Below are 18,534 nucleotides of genomic sequence, written 5' to 3' on the forward strand. Positions count from 1 at the left end.
AAATGAGCAAACAAGCCATAATTTGGAGAGTTCCAAGTTGAAAAAGCCTCAATATGGATAAATATGCAAATATTTGTGGGAAACACTTGTTGAATACGTTGTTAGCATACTACATCACCTTCTGCTCCTCCCGTCCACCACCTAAACTGCTATCCTTTCTCATTTCTCCCACTTCAGACAAACAAACGCCATTTTAAAGGATACAGATGGATGGAAAAGAAAATCAGAAAGGATAGCTACTGCTGAAGAGGTAGGGTGTAGGTAGGGTATATGGCATGCAAGGTGGGATCAAGGAAGTTTTGAAACTAAAGGAGGAAAACCAAAATAAGAGTTCATCATTTGGTCATCAAAGGAACACATTTTGAACTGAATGAAGATAACCCAATGAAACAACTTTATTTAATTCATCAAGGACAATTCCCTGATTTCTGGGTGTGTTCTGATTATTTACTTCTGAAGTTCTTCCTGGTAAAGGACTGCTTAGTGATGCCCAACATCCAACCAAACAATTATTAGAATTTCAAAAGAGAGAAATGTAACCCATAACACATTTTTTAAAAACAATCAGACAGAAAAACAGACACCAATGTATAGAACAGTCTTTTGGACTCGGTGTGAGAGGGCGAGGGTGGGATGATTTGGGAGAATGGCATTAAAACATGTATAATATCATATAAGAAATGAATCACCAGTCCAGGTTCGATGCCTGATACTGGAGCCTCGGGGCTGGTGCACTGGGACGACCCAGAGGGATGGTATGGGGAGGGAGGAGGGTTCAGGATGGGGAACATGTGTATACCCATGGCGGATTCATGTTGATGTATGGCAAAACCAATAAAATATTGTAAAGTAATTAACCTCCAATTAAAATAAATAAGTTTATATTAAAAAAAACAATCATTTAAAACAGCTTCAGAAATTACATAAATGATTGAATTGGCTGAAGAGCTCCTTAAAACCCTAATACCAATATGCTTAATGAAGCATAAAAATAAACAGGGAGAAAAACTAGGAAAAATAAACAAATGAGACTTCTGAAACTGAAAAATATAGTATTGGAATGAACAATTATTTGGATTAATTACACAAGAGACTAGACATTGCAGAATAAAAGAACTGGAAAGTAAAACACAGCAGTAGAGACTATCTAAATTGAACCAAAGAGAGTAAAAAGGCAGAAAAATATGAAAGGAAACACAGTGGCATGTAGGATAATATCAAAATATATAAAATATGTGTATTTGGAGATTCAATTAAGGGATATGCAGAAAAATATTAAGAGAAGATAAATGACATTTTCCCAGTTATTGAAAACTGTAAACCCACTGATCCAAAAAGCTAATCAAACCCCAAACAAGATAATGAAGCTGTTCTCAGAAAACTTGACAGTGTAAATACTGAAATACATTGGTAAAGAAACAAACAAAAATATGTTAAGAGCAGCCAGGGAAGTTTGGCACATTATCTGCAGGGAACAAAAGGATAAGTATTATTTACCGACTTTTTGTTGAAGGCAATGAAAGTCAGATGACAATGTAAGAACATATTTAAAGTATTGGGATTGGGCATTTGTTATGCTAAAATTGAATCAGCTATGAAAATACTTTTCAAAACTGAATGAAAATTAAAATGATATACCCGTGGCAGACTCATGTTGATGTATGGCAAAACCAATAAAATATTGCAAAGTAATTAACCTCCAATTAAAATAAATAAATTTATATCTTAAAAAAATGAAATTATTTCAGGTAAATGAGAGAAGATAGAATTGGAGGCCACCAGATACACACTACACAAAACTGCCTCAGAAAGTTCTTTAAGCTAAAGGGAGATGACAGCAGATGAAAACATGGATCCTCTCAAAGCTATAGAGACTGTGCTAAATGTTGATTCTCTATTAGAGGATTTAAGGCAAAAAATATTAGCAACAAACTATAAGATTTATAATAAATTTATAAATAGAATTATGACAATGATAGCACCAATGACAAGAATAAGAAAGTAGAAGGAATGTATAGTGACTAACATTGCATGTTGTGACGTAATATCGTTTCAAGGTAAAATGTAATTTAAGATTAATAATTCAATGTTGGGCTTTCCTGGTGATTGAGTGGTGAAGACTCCACCTGACAATGCAGGAGACGTGGATTCAATCCGTGGTCTAGGAAAATCCCACATACCACAGAGCCAATAAGCCCTTGCACCACAACTAGTGAGCCTGTGCTCCAGAGCCCAGGGCCCACGACTACTGAAGCTTGTGCCCCATAGAGCCTGTGCACCACAGCAAGAGAGGCCACTGCAATGAGAGCCTCATGCCTGCAACTAGAGAGTAGCCTCTGATCTCCACAACTAGAGAAAAGCCCATGCAGCAATGAAGACCCAGCCAGCAAAATATAAAAATTACTATAAACTAAAAAAATTAAACATTATAATCACCTAAAAATCTGATACGGTTAATAAACCAATACAGTATTTATTCTGGGGGGAGTGTATTCTTTTTTTTAATTTTTATTTTTACTTTATTTTACTTTACAATACTGTATTGGTTTTACCATACATTGACATGAATCCGCCATGGCTGTACATGAGTTCCCAATCCTGAACCCCCTCCCACCTCCCTCCCCATATCATCTCTCTGGATCATCCCCATGCACCAGCCCAAGCATCCTGTATCCTGCATCGAACATAGACTGGCGATTCATTTCTTACATGATAGTATACATGTTTCAATGCCATTCTCCCAAATCATTCCACCCTCTCCCTCTCCCTCTCCCTCAGAGTCCAAAAGTCCATTCTATACATCTGTGTTTCTTTTGCTGTTTCGCATACAGGGTTATCATTACCATCTTTCTAAATTCCATATATATGTGTTAGTATATTGTATTGGTGTTTTTCTTTCTGGCTTACTTCAGTCTGTATAATCGGCTCCAGGTTCATCCATCTCATTAGAATTGATTCAAATGTATTCTTTTTAATGGCTGAGTAATAATCCATTGTGTATATGTACCACAGCTTTCTTATCCATTCATCTGCTGATGGACATCTAGGTTGTTTCCATGTCCTGGCTATTATAAACAGTGCTGCGATGAACATTGGGGTGCATGTGTTTCTTTCAATTCAAGCATGGAAATTGAAACTGTAATCAGAAATCTTCCAGCAAACAAAAGCCCAGGTCCAGACGGCTTCACAGCTGAATTCTACCAAAAATTTTGAGAAGAGCTAACACCTATCCTACTCAAACTCTTCCAGAAAATTGCAGAGGAAGATAAACTTCCAAACTCATTCTAGTAGGCCACCATCACCCTAATACCAAACCTGACAATGATGCCACAAAAAAAGAAAACTACAGGCCAATATCACTGATGAACATGGATGCAAAAATCCTCAACAAAATTCTAGCAATCAGAATCCAACAACACCTTAAAAAGATCATACACCATGACCAAGTGGGCTTATCCCAGGGATGCAAGGATTCTTCAGTATCCGCAAATTAATCAATGTAATCCACCACATTAACAAATTGAAAAATAAAAGCCATATGATTATCTCAATAGATGCAGAAAAGGCCTTTGACAAAATTCAACATCCATTTATGATAAAAACTCTCCAGAAAGCAGGAATAGAAGGAACATAGCTCAACATCATAAAAGCTATATATGACAAACCCACAGCAAATATTATCCTCAATGGTGAAAAATTGAAAGCATTTCCCCTAAAGTCAGGAACAAGACTAGGGTGCCCACTTTCACCGCTACTATGCAACATAGTTCTGGAAGTTTCGGCCACAGCAATCAGAGCAGAAAAAGGAAATAAGAGGAATCCAAATTGGAAAAGAAGACGTAAAACTCTCACTGTTTGCAGATGACACGATCCTCCACGTAGAAAACCCTAAAGACAGAAAATTATTAGAGCTAATCAATGAATATAGTAAAGTTGAAGGATATAAAATCAACACTCAGAAATCCCTTGCATTCCTATACACTAATAATGAGAAAGTAGAAAAAGAAATTAAGGAAACAATTCCATTCACCATTGCAACGAAAAGAATAAAATACTTAGGCATATATCTACCTGAAGAAACTAAAGACCTATATATAGAAAACTATAAAACACTGATGAAAGAAATCAAAGAGGACACTAATAGATGGAGAAATATACCATGTTTATGGATCAGAAGAATCAATATAGTCAAAATGAGGACACTACCCAAAGCAATCTACAGATTCAATACAATCCTTATCAAGCTACCAGCGATATTTTTCACAGAGCCAGAACAAATAATTTCACAATTTGTATGGAAATAGAAAAAACCTCGAATAGCCAAAGCAACCTTGAGAAAGAAGAATGGAACTGGAGGAATCAACTTGCCTGACTTCAGGCTCTACTACAAAGCCACAGTCACCAAGACAGTATGGTACTGGCACAAAGACAGAAATATAGATCAATGGAACAAAATAGGAAGCCCAGAGATAAATCCACACACATATGGACACCTTATCTTTGACAAAGCAGGCAAGAATATACAATGGAGTAAAGACAAAGTGGTGCTGGGAAAACTGGTCAACCACTTGTAAAAGAATGAAACTAGATCACTTTCTAACACCACACACAAAAATAAACTCAAAATGGATTAAAGATCTAAACATAAGACCAGAAACTATAAAACTCCTAGACGAGAACATAGCCAATACAGTATTTAAATTAAAATGGTAAAATATACTCAAAAATTAAAATAAGAACGAAGAGATAACATATAGCAGCTGCTGCTGCTACTGCTGCTAAGTCATTTCAGTCATGTCCGACTCTGTGCAGCCCCATAGATGGCAGCCCACCAGGCTCCCCCGTTCCTGGAATTCTCAAGGCAAGAACACTGGAGTGGGTTGCCATTTCCTTCACCAATGCATAAAAGCAAAAAGTGAAAGTGAATTTGCTCAGTCGCATCTGACTCTTAGCTACCCATGGACTACAGCCTACCAGGCTCCACCGTCCATGGGATTTTCCAGGCAAGAGTACTGGAGTGGGTTGCCATTGCCTTCTCTAACAAATAGCAGGCAAGTACACCTAAACCCAGTTATGTCAATAATTGCATTAAATGTGAATAATTTAAGTACTCCAAATAAAAAACAAGATAATCAGATCAGATAAAATAAGACAAACAATATACTATCTACAAACTTTTGTGTGTTTAAATATAAACAGAGAAACATACTAAAGAGGTAAAAATTACTGACCATGCAAACACAAATCAGAGAAAACTGCATAAAATATCTAAATTAATATCATACAAAGTCAGACTATAAGACAAAGACTTCATTCAGAGAAAAAGAAACATTTTATGATAATAAAATATAAAAGAAATTATATAGTATTGAAACTGGTGGGTTAAAAATAAAGTGATGCTTAGAGGAAAATTTAGAACCTTGATGCTTCCTTGATGATTACATTAGAATAAAAATAGGCACAGAAGGAAATGATCCAAGACTCCACCTCAAGAATCTACAAAAACAACCACAATCATAACTGAAAAAGAGGAATGAAAACTGAGCATAGAAATCAATTAAGAAGAAAGCAAATACACCATCAAGAAAACCAATACAGTCCATTAGTGAGTCTCTTAAAAAGAACATTAACATGGATAATCTTCTAGCAAACCAATTAAGAAAAAAAAAAGGGAACACATTAAACAGCACCAGTAACAAAAGGAGGAATATCATTGTAGATCTTCCCAACATATAAAGATATGAGATATGACCCAGTGTTACTAATTTGAAAATTTTTGTAAAATGGGCCAAGTCCTTAAAAACACATTACCTGTGAAACACAACTCACCAAAATCTGATACAAAAAAATAAGAGAAAAATATGAGTAAACTTATTTGTTAAATAAACAGAATCCATATTATAAAAATTCTCCACTAAGGAAACTGCCAGCTACAAGTGCTAGCACTTCCACAGAGCTCAAAAATGACTCCCACAGCAAAATAAAGGAAAAGAGGGAGGGAAGGAATGGAGGCAGGAAGGAAGTATAACACAGAGGCTGTGGTAAATGTACGAGTTGACTGCATCTTTCCAACCCACCCCTCCTGCAATCCTTGCATCTTCATCCCCTCACCATTTTGCACTTCAGTACTGTAGTCCCTGGTGGCTCAGAAGATAATCAAGACTCTGCCTGCAATGCAGGAGACCCAGGTTTGATCCCAGGGTGAGGGAGATCCCCTAGAGAAAGAAATGGCCACCCACTCCAGTATTCGTGCCTGGAGAATCCATGGGGTCCATGGGGTCACAAAGAGTAGGACAGGACTGAAGCAACTTGGAATGCTTGCACCACAGTCCTTCAAAATTTGTGTGTTCCCTCCCAGATCTTTCACGTGAATTCCATGAAATCTCGTTATTTCAAACAAGCTTCGCTACATTCTCCTCTGGTCATTGTTTCCACTCTAGATTTATCCTAAACATGGTACTTCACTTCCAGCAATCCACTACCGAGGCGGAAATTTCTCTAACGTACCTGACTCCTAAGGTTGAGCAGAACTACTCCAAGAGTTTTGATTAAGATAATGAAAACACATTATTTCTGCTACATCACCACCACTTTGACTTATCTTCACATCATTAAAATCTGTCTGAAAATACAGAAAAAACAGACCAGGAGGAGGTAACTAGCGACTAAAAGAGAAATAGAAGGAACCTGGAATCGTTCATAAAAATGTGAGAGCAATGGTAGCTAGGGAGTACAAACCACAATCAGGGTTTAAATTTTAGTTCAGTTCAGTTCAGTTCAGTTCAGCCGCTCAGTCGTGTCTGAGTCTTTGCGACCCCATGAATCACAGCAGGCCAGGCCTCCCTGTCCATCACCAACTCCCAGAGTTCACCCACACTCATGTCCATTGAGCCAGTGATGCCATCCAGCCATCTCATCCTCTGTCGTCCCCTTCTCCTCCTGCCCCCAATCCCTCCCAGCATCAGAGTCTTTTCCAATGAGTCAACTCTTCACATGAGCTGGCCAAAGTATTGGAGTTTCAGGTTTAGCATCAGTCCTTCCAATGAACACCCATGACTAATCTCCTTTAGAATGGACTGGTTAGATCACCTTGCAGTCCAAGGGACTCTCAAGAGTCTTCTCCAACACCACAGTTCAAAAGCATCAATTCTTCGGCACTCTGCTTTCTTCACAGTTCAACTCTTATCCATACATGACCACTGGAAAACCATAGCCTTGACTAGACAGAACTTTGTTAAATAGCAGAGCACTTCCAATTATCTAAGTATATCTTAACTGGAATTAATAACAAGACATCAGTTTCCTTAGGGTAACATTGGGAGTTCTAATTTCACACAAAGTTTCATCACACTCCATTCTCACTCAGGTGCTGATTTATCAAAATATGATAGAGACACCTGTAGTATTTCCACAAATTTATCTTCAGTTAGAACCATGATTATGACATTGCGACTATGAGGAAGGTTATTTGAGATGCTAGAAAACAGGTTTGTTTAAAACAAAAGTTTCTAACTAACATTCAAATTCACCTTGAAAATAATTACTTTTAATAAGAGTGATAAAGAGAATGGAAGAAAACATTTTGAAGAGATGAATAGATTTATGACATAAGTGCTGTAGTGGTTTCACAAATGCATGCTTATCCAGCAGTTTTGTATGTCAGACATAGCTCAATAAAGTATTTTTTTAAAAGGAAAAGAATTGTTTCCTTAAGGGCATCAGCTAAAATCATCAAAGATCTGCTGAAGGTGAGATTAGAAAAGATCACTTTTCCAATGATCTTCCTGTACATAAACACCCAAGAGCTGATTGGCTGTGGCTGTTAAGGCCCTACTGCAGATGTCTTCAGGGCTCTCCTGTCACACCATCCCATTAGATGGGGTGATACTATCCTAAGTTCAGTCTTCTACCTTAGGGAACTCACCGTGATAACTGACAATATCTTCCTCCAGTCCAGGTGTTCTGATGTGATTAATAACCTGGACATCCAATCTGCAATTGTGATAACAACTAGAAGCACTGAGTAATTCTTAGGAGTCACATCAGGTCCTCTTAGCTTCAATTCAGTTCAGCTCAGTTCCTCAGTCATGTCTGACTCTTTGCGACACCATGGACTGCAGCATGCCAGGCCTCCCTGTCTATCACCAACTCCCGGGGTTTTCTCTAACTCATATCCATTCAGTCGGTGATGCCATCCAACCACCTCATCCTCTGTCATCCCTTTCTCCTCCCACCTTCAATCTTTCCCAGCATCAGGGTCTTTTCCAATGAGTCGGTTCTTCACATCAGGTGGCCAAAGTACTGGAGTTTCAGCTTCAGCATCAATCCTTCCAATGAATGTTCCAGACTGATTTCCTTTAGGAGGGACTGGTTGGATCTCCTTGCAGTCCAAAGGACTCTCAAGAGTCTTCTCCAACACCACAGTTCAAAAGCATCAATTCTTTGTTGCTCAGCTTTCTTTATAGTCCAACTCTCACATCCATACAGGACTACTGGAAAAACAATAGCTTTGACTAGACTGGTCTTTTTTGGCAAAGATATGTCTCTGCTTTTTAATATGCTGTCTAGTTTGGTCATAGCTTTTCTTCCAAGCAGCAAGCGTCTTTTAATTTCACGGCTGCAGTCACCATCTGCAGTAATTTTGGAGCCAAAAAAAAAAAACAGCCCGTTAACTATTTCCACTGTTTCCCCATCTATTTGCCAGGAAGTGATGGGACCAGATGCTATGATCTTAGTTTCTGAATGTTGAGTTTTTAAGCCAACTTTTTCACTCTCCTCTTTCACTATCATCAAGAGGCTCTTTAGTCCTTTGCCTTCGGCCATAAGTGTGATATAATCTGCATCTAAGGTTATTGATATTTCCCTAGACAATCTTGATACCAACTTGTGCTTCATCCAGCCCAACATTTCTCATGATGCAGTCTGCATATAAGTTAAATAAGCAGGGTGACAATATACAGCCTTGATGTACTCCTTCCCCGATTTGGAACCAATCTTTTGTTCTAACTGTTGCTTTTTGTCCTACATACAGATTTCTCAGGAGGCAGGTCAGATGGTCTGGTATTCTCGTATCCTGAAGAATTTTCCAGTTTGCTGTGATTCACACAGTTAAAGGCATTGGCATAGTGAATAAAATAGAAGTAGATGTTTTTCTGGAACTCTCTTGAATTTTCAGTGATCGAACAGATGTTGGTAATTTGACCTCTGGTTCCTCTGCCTTTTCTAAATCCAGCTTGAACATCTGGAAGTTCACAGTTCATGGACCACAGCCTTGTCTAACTCAAGGAAACTATGAGCCATGCCATGTAGGGCCACCCAAGACAGGCGGGTCTTAGTAGAGAGTTCTGACAAGACATGGTCCAAGGAGAAGGAAAGGCAAACCACTTCAGTCCTCTTGCCTTGAGAACCCCAGGAACTCCTAGCTTCACTGCCTCTTATACATAATGCACTTCAGCTGCTGTGTTGTAAACTTCAAGAGTGCATTTTCCTGCTCCCTCAACATCCCTGCAAATGTGATGTGAGCTCCCCACTCGATTCATCAGGTACACCAGTGTGATGAGATTTTCCCTGCCGTGAGTCCCGCTTCTGGCCTCTTCTGACTGTGACCTATGGACATTTAAATGCACCACTGAATTTCTCTCACACATTTTCCTTGTGTAACTGCACCATGACTTCGGGTATGGTCACTTGTCCATGGGTCTTCACATGCCCTTTTGAGGTCACCATTGCTTGGTTGAGGCTGTTCTATTGGCACATCACCCACATACCAACCTGATGGAGTGTGCTGACTCTGACTTTTAGGACCAATGAGGATAATAAACCTTGTTGCCTACAACTCTCCTACGACACACCCCCCATCAGTGTCAAAGAATACACAACAATTACCATGCTGAGACTGTGTCACAGAGGTCAAATTCAGAAGCTGAATCTGTATGAAACTTTTGACCTCACCTCTGCCTCCTGTGACACATCACAAAGACCCTTCACCCAAGTATGTTCTAAAGGCTGTATCCATAATCTCGAGTCATTCTGATGATAAGACAAAGGGTTTTCCTGCTAGAGATCCCCACACAGACCAGACAGGACTTACCTGAGCAGACTACTCCAGCATCCCAGTCATGGGTATAGCTATCATTACGATAGTCTTTAATATTAGAATGCCTACAGTCACTGACAGTTGACTCCACTCCTTCACATGAAGTATACAAAAGCCAAATGGGGCCAATTCCTGGTCCAAAATAAGCCTGTTTAGGAATACCAACGGCAGCTCCACACCCCAGCTGTCTGCACGCTACAGATGCATCCTTCAAGCTCCATATGCCATCAACCACTGTGCCCCATTCTCCTTGGTGCTTCACTTCCACTCTCCCCTCACAGCGGTGGGCTCCATCCTTCAGCCTCAGCTCCAGTACTGCAAAAGAGACACACGACACAGAAAGATTTTAGGAGACTTAGAGTTGCATAATATTTAAAACATTAGCTCTCTGAGGAGCAAAACAGTGCATGGGATATAGTATTTCCTGACCTCTGTAGTATAAGCATTCCCACCATGGCTAACTCTAAGCCTCCAATGTGCCATCACTGAACACGGAGCAGGAAGGGAGGCAGCGGGTATTTCTTAGGAGCCTGTAGAACCAGCTCCAGGGACACCACTGAGGACAGGCCTTCAGAGAGTCTGGATGCTGCCCTCCCTGTAGATGTGCCCAAGGCTACTAGGGCCCAGCTTCCCCATCTCAGTTAAGCTCATGGTCCGGGAACCAGGGAGGAATCCTCCCTCTCTTTCCCTGTCCATAGGGAGGATCTCATCCAGCCTAGGAACAGAGGGCTGGCTAACAGGCCCTAAAATGTCCTGGTTATTCCTGCCATCTGGTGTTCATGTCTTTGTGTAATTCCACACTCCAATGTACCTGTAACACGCATCTAACAAATGAAATTTGACAAAAGTGATCAGATGTCACTTTAGTGATTAAGTCATAAGATGACTCTGGTTTCTGCATATAAAAAGGAGTTCATTAGTAGGAACATCATAGATGGAGACATTACCAGTGTTCAGTTCAGTTCAGTTCAGTCTCTCAGTCGTATGATTCTTTGAGACCCCATGGACTACAGTACGCTCGGCCTCCCTATTCATCACCAACTCTTGGAGTTTACTCAGACTCATATCCATTCAGTCAGCGATGCCATGCAAGCATCTCATCCTCTGTCATCCCCTTCTCTTCCCACCTTCAATCTTTGCCAGCATCAGAAGACTATTTTAAAAACAAACAAAGAACTAACCAAATATTTGCGATTTTCTGATGGCTCAGTTGGTAAAGAATCCACCTGCAATGCAGGAGACCCCGGTCCAATTCCTGGGTCAGGAATATCTGCTGGAGAAGGGATAGGCTCCCCACTCCAGTCTTCTCTTGGTCTTCTCTTGTGGCCCAGCTGGTAGAGAATCAGTCTGCAATGCTGAGGACCTGGGTTTGATCCTTGGGTTGGGAAGACCCCCTGGAGAAGGGAAAGACTACCCACTCCAGTAAGGCCTGGAGAATTCCATGGACTGTGTACCCATGGGGTCACAAAGAGTCAAGCATGACTGAGTGACTTTCACTTCTTCAATTCTTCAACCAGATATTTTGAAGCTGAATAATAAATGAATGGGCTTCCCAGGTGGCACTAGTGGCAAAGAACCTGTCTGCAAGTGCAGGAAATGTAAGAGACTCGGGCTCAATCCCTGGGTCCAGAAGATCCCCTGGAGGAGTGCATGGCAACCCACTTCAGTATGCTTGCCTGGAGAATCCTGTGGATGAGGAGCCTGGGGGGCTACAGTCCACAGGGTCACAAAGAGTCAGACATGACTGAGGCGACATAACATGCACAATACAATGAGCAAACTGAAGAATTCAACACAGAGACTCAACAACAGACTTGACCAAGGGAAAGAAAAAGACAAAAGAATCAATGTGTTAGAAGGAAGATTAGTTGAAAGCATCCAAATCGAGGAGCCAAAAGAGAATGAAAGGAATATAGAAAGCCAGTGGGCACCATAAAGAGAAACAATGTATGGACTGGAGTCACAGCAGAAGAAGTGAAGGAGAAAAGAATTAAGGGCTGAGGACCTCCCTGGTGGTGTAGTGGTTAAGAATCCACCTGCCAATGTAGGGGACATGGGTTCAATCCCTGGTCCAGGAGATGCCACATGCCACAGAGCAACTAAGCCAGCGTGCCCCAGCTGCTGAAACGTGTGCACCCAGAGCCTGTGTTCTGCACCAAGAGAAGCCCCTGCAGTGAGAAGCCTGTGCACTGCAGCAAGGAGCAGCCCCTGCTCACCGCAGCTAGAGAAAGCCTGCAGGCAGCAAGGAGACCCAGCACAGCCAAAAGTGAATAATTAAAACAGGAAGACAGGCTGCGAATTTCCAAACCTGGGAAAAGATCTGGGCATCTAAGTTCAAGAAGCTAATAAGTCACCCCAAATTTTCAATCCAAAACCACCTTCTCCAAGACTCACAGAGTAAACTGTTCATATGCAAAGAGAAAGAGAGAATTCCAAAAGTCTAAAGAGTAGAAAAGAATTCTGTCACCCAAGAGGACTCCCATAAGGAGATCAGCAGATTTATCCAAAGAAACCCTGCAGACCATGAGGAAGGATTGGTGACATTCTCCACCCTCACTCAGGGGAAAGCAGCTCCAGGGAGGGACAGGAGAGGGCATGAGAGAAAGGGCTCCCTACAGAGTCACAGCAGATCCTTCCCAGGACCCCAGCACGTCAGGAAATGAGTCACAGGGACCAGGGCAGGGACTTGTGAACTTATATACGTGGGGCTGCACGTCAACTGATCTTTACAAACAGAGGGATAAGTCATTAATTGGAAGGACTGATGTGGAAGCTGAAACTCCAATACTTTGGCCACCTTATGTGAAGAGCTGACACATCTGAAAAGACCCTGAAGCTGGTAAAGAGAGAAGGTGGGAGGAGAAGGGGACGACAGAGGATGAGATGGTTGGATGGCGTCACTGACTCAATGGACATGAGTTTGGGTAGACTACAGGAGTTGGTGATGGACAGGGAGGCCTGGTGTACTGCGGTCCATGGGATCACAGAGTCAGACATAAGTGAGTGACTGAACTGAACTAAACAGACAAGAGGCCCGTCTCCTGGATGTGGGCTTCTCTGCTCCCTAATGGACACCTGGTGGGAACAGGTGAGGCCAGCAGGCAGAGCCTCTCACAGAGCCCAGTGCTAGGCAGACATGGCAACAAGCAGAGGGGAGCCCGAGAGATGGGGGAGAGGAGCCAGAGAGAGACAGGCGGAAGTACGATTATCCCTGAAACAGTTACATGCAGCGGCCGTGACACCCAGCCCTGTGGACACCCTGTGTGCTTCACAGACCAACGGACTCAGTCCCTGCTCAGCAGCTCTGTTCTTCTCACACACACAGGCTCCACCTCCCCTCACACACACACACAGCCTCACACACTGCACCCCCACACACACACACAGGCTCACACACTCCCCCCCACACACACACAGCCTCACACACCCTCACACACTCCTCACTCACCCTCACTCACCCTCACTCACCCACACATACTCCTCATACACCTTAATACATCACTTGCACACTCCTCACACACTCCACAAACACATACACTCTTCACACCCACATACACCCTCATACATACACACACTCACACACACACACACTTCATACCCTCACACACACACACCCTCATACACTCCTCACCTGCACACATACACACATACACACACACACAATCACAGAGCCTACAGGAGTGAAGACACAGAAACACAGGGGCAGTGCTCACACACCAGGCATGTGGGGCGTGTGGGAACAGCCCAGAGTCCCCGGTGAGCTCAGTCGCTGGACTTCCACACACTGGGAGCCACTGGGACCCTAGAAGCTCCTTGAAAACAAGAGAGACAGTGGACGGACTCAGGCTGACCCAGCTCAGTCCAGACAAAACCTCACTGCTCTGTAAAATCTGCCGCTACGACCAATGGACCCCCCCCCCCTTAGGAGAGGGACCAGTATTCACATCAGCATGGTTCTTTTTTGGTCAGAAACACTGAGGCTCAGCTCCAGAACTCCAGACACCTGCCTGCTGTGGACCCAGGACAGAGGGGCAGCTCTTACCTTGACCACCCACCACAGTGCGGAGGAGGAGGACACACAGTCCCCGCAGCGAGAGGCGTCTGCCCAGAGCCATCCTGACCCCACGTCCTCAAGGTCGCAGTCCCAGCTGCAGGATCAGCCTGTGAGGAGGCGTCAGGGTGCCTACTGGGATCTATATAGACCACCCCTTACACCCTCCCTCCTGAGAGCCAATAGCGGCGCCTTTCACCATTTCAGGCACTATTGGAGGCTGCATCAGCCACTTTCTGAAGCTCAAACACCAATGAGCTTCTGAATCTTCAACATCTCCTTATATGAGCAACACGGTCCTTTAACCTCCTGCTTCTGTAGTCCTAAGAGCTGGGTCCCACCACTGGGACTGGGTAGAAACGGTTCATCAAAAATCATGAGTGCCTTTCTCTCCCCTGATCACCCTGGTCAATATCTGAAGACTGTGAGATCTCACAGGGTCTGGGTGTGGGATCTGTTGACCCATGGAGAATAACTTTTGTAGAATCAAGTATTGATCTTCCCCGGCACTGAGCTCAGGGTGGAAGCAGAGAACTACAATGAGTCTATTTTATTTTATTTTATTTTTTTTTAGTTTTTAGCTGTTTAATTTGATGTATAGCATACATACAAAAAAGTTCCCAAAGCATAAATTTTCAGCTCAGTGAATTATTATAAATTGAAAATCAATATGTGCATAAGTAAGTAAGTAAGTAAGTAAAGTCACTCAGTCGTGTCCGACTCTTTGTGACCCCGTGAACTGCAGCCCACCAGGTTCCTCGGTCCATGGGATTCTCCAGGCAAGAATACTGGAGTGGGTTGCCATTTCCTTCTCCAGGGGATCTTCCTGATCCAGGGATCAAACCTGAATCTCCCACATTGGAGGCAGACGCTTTAACCTCTGAGCCACCAGGGAAGCATATATATGCATATAGGTGCATATATACGTTTTTGAGAAGCACACCTTGAAATACGAGTGTATTTATCAGGTCAGCAGAAAACGAGGACCAGGAGTACAGGAATTCACAGGTGACTGTGAAGGCGTGAAGTGAGACCCATCAAGTTGGGGGGATGAGATTGCAGGGTTTTCCCCCTTCTCAGAATGATCTGGAGACTGGGTCCTGGAGCAAGTGCCTGCATGCTCAGTCATGTCTGACTCTGCAACCCATGGACTGTAGTCTCCTCTATCCAGTGGATTTCCCAGGCTAGAATACTGGAGGGGGTTGCTATTTCCTTCTAAAGGGATCTTTCTGACTCAAGGATCCAATCTGCTTCTCCTGCATTGGCAGGCGGGTTCCCTATAGGGACATTCAGACATGTTAAATCCCTTTCCCTTTATTGCATTTCATTTTATGTGAAGTATCTCTTTCAGCTAGTCACTAAATGATGCTGACAGAGAGTAAGAGATTGCTCTTAAAGGAAACAAAGAGAAAGTAGGAGTCATCATTCAACTCTAGCCCACCAAAATAGGAGCAGGGATCTCTAGAAGAAAACAGGAGCCTTCACTGATGGCTCAACAGGAAAGAATCTCCCCACAAAGCAAGAGATGTGGATTCAATCCCTGGGTCGGGAAGATCCCCTGGAGAAGGAAATGGCAACCCACTCCAGTATTCTTGCCTGGAGAATTCCACGGACAGAATGGCCTGGCCAGCTACAGTCCACCATGTTGAAATGAGTTGGGCACGACTAAGTGACTAAACAATGAAAATAAGAAAATTATGCTTTAGAAAGACTAACATTTTCTAAACCTCACATGTATCCCCTTTATATGCTGAGAGTATGGTTTGATAAGATTCAGGATACATTTGTATTTTAAACCATAACTAAAGAGGATGCAAAATATAATTTAAGGGAACAGCTCCAGAGAGATGAGGAAATAGAAAGTCTGCTACATGATAGCTGCAGGCACGGGGCAAAGAAGGGGTGAGTGAAGCAGAGAAGAGAAGGGGGTTCATGCTGCCTGAAACCACCGATGAACCCACCTCCTCTGTTCTGCATTTAAGAGGAAAGGTGGCAGCAAGAATGGAAGCCCTGGTGGGTTGAGGGGACAGATCCAAGCAGAAGGGATGATGTCCAGTGTAGCCATTGCTGCCTTGTTCTGTTTCCACTCATCAGAGAAGCTCCCAGATGCTCCCCCAGAAGGTACCCCAGGGATGAATAGAGAGACTCAGAAGGGCCATAAGGGATGCAAGACAGAGCTCCCCCATCGAAATTCAAGGTCACTAATGTGCTGCCCCCTTTCCTCATGCCCCCTCAGGCTCAAGATTTCCATGATGCAGCCCTGTGGTCCACACAGCCCAACCTGAGGCCCCCTCACCCTGACTCTGTCTTTTTAGCACAGACGTGGAAGGAAGCATCTGTGACATATAGGCCCAGAGTCCCCACCGGAGCTTAGAGACAGCTTCAAGAGCCACCTACGGCCCCCTTAAGGTCTCAGTAGGGCCAACACTGAGGGCAGCTCTAGGTTAGGCCACAGCCCTGCCACATCCCCCACCAGAAGGGCCCCTCATCCCAGTCAGGAGACACAACTTCTCTGTCCCACCATGCCTGTCCTTCCTATTGAGACTTGGGAGAAAAGACAGTTGAACACATGCTTTTCTTCCTCTAAATGGGCTAATATTTACCCATCACTGATGCAAGAATCACTTCCTTGTCATCTAGTCCTCTCACTCTCAAGCCCCATGACTGTACCTGACCCCACCTCCTTCTATATCTGGACATTTAACAGATTGATGATAAAAACTGATTATAAATATCAAAATAAAAATTTACTCTCAGTTGCTGAAGTAAGGCCAGGATCTGCTGAGTCACTTGGAACTGATGCTCTACTCCCTCTGGGCCCAGAGTCATCATGCCTTACCCAGGTATGGACTCCACACCATCACCAGAAACCACCAGACAGACACCTAGAACACGGAACATGCTTCCTGGGGTCCAGTATCCCTCCCACAGGATGACACAGGGATGTGTTTAGTGAACCAGTTACACATGGTCTCAATTTGGGATGGAGATCTCACAGGGAAGATGCTGTTAGCAGCTCCAGACACTTTATAGAAAGAGGTAGGCTATAAGGAGTGGCAAACTCAGGGCTGGCAGCCTGTCCCCACAGCACCCTCTACCCCAGAGCTGGGGGTGCAGGGTCAACATGGACCGACTCCCCCTTGGATGAAGCTACATATTTCTGACACAGAAAGAAATCTCAGTATCCAATATCATCAAAGATTTGAAGGAGGAAAATTTTAGGGAGGACACTAACCCAGCTGTGTCCACAATGAACATGAGAGAGTGCAGTACAGGGGTCAGGAAAACAGGCTCGGGAGTCAGACTGCCTGGTCTTGACTCACAGTTTAGCCACATGCCAAGTGTGGGCCTTGAACAGGGTTCTTACACTCTCTGATTAGTAAAAGGAGGGTTATGATCCTACCAAGATGACTGATTATGGTGAGGATTAAGTGAGTTGGCATTATTATGTAATATGACAACACTAGTTAACAGTAGTACATGTGCTCATGCTGATGTGTTCACTCGTGGCTAACACCTTGCGAACCCATGCCAGGTTCCTCTGTCCATGGAACTTTCCAGGCAATAGCAGTAGCACAAAGTAGTAGTAGTATGTACTACTGTTAACCTGCTTTCCTGATGGCTCAGATGATAAAGAATCTGCCTGCAATGCAGGAGATCTGAGTTCGATCCCTGGGTCAGGGAGATCCTCTGGAGAAGGAAATGACAACCCACTTCGGTATTCTTTCTGGGGAAATCCCATGGACAGAGGAGCCTGGAGGGGCCACAGTCCATGGAGTGGTAATGAGTTGGTCACAGCTGAGCGACTAACACACACACACACACACACACACACACACACACACACACGTAGTAGTAGGGAAGCAGTGTTAGGGCATCACCCACCATCTCATCCCAAGAATCCCAGGACTCTAGAACAGGAATGCAATTCTGTTACCTAGAGCCTTGACTGAGGCTGTCAGAGCTCTCCCAGGAGCCACATGCTGTGATGGTCATTGGTGCCATTCGGAGTTGTGAGTCTTCCACACATCACTCCTTCTCTCTGTGCCCCATGTAACTGCTCAAGAACCTCGACCTTACCATTGGTGAGCTTTTGTGAATTAAGTTGTTTACTTAATCATTTTACTTTATAAACTTGAATGTACTTGGTAAAACATTTTGTGTCTAATTCACCTCCATATCCCCAATGCTTGGCTAACTAAAAATCGTAATGGTGTCTCTTGTATACCTGAATGAATGAATGGCAGCCTGGTATTTTACACAAATCATTTCAATCAAAAAGAAATCTTTTCAGAAATAATTTAACTTGTTGTGAGGATGCAACAGCACAGTGCAAGCTGCATCATTCATTTTAATGATGTTTCAATACTGTTAAATGGTATGAGCT

At 43.1% G+C, this 18,534-nt stretch overlaps 1 pseudogene; it reads right to left on the bottom strand.

Annotated features, from left to right (window-relative positions):
• LOC138437862 (antigen WC1.1-like) overlaps nucleotides 1-14,261 on the bottom strand; it is a 58,740-nt pseudogene extending 44,479 nt beyond the window's left edge.
• Between the last annotated feature and the right edge of the window lie 4,273 nt (nucleotides 14,262-18,534).

This window comes from Ovis canadensis, chromosome 3 (genome assembly GCF_042477335.2).
Source record: "Ovis canadensis isolate MfBH-ARS-UI-01 breed Bighorn chromosome 3, ARS-UI_OviCan_v2, whole genome shotgun sequence".
Classification (NCBI taxonomy): Eukaryota; Metazoa; Chordata; class Mammalia; order Artiodactyla; family Bovidae; genus Ovis; species Ovis canadensis.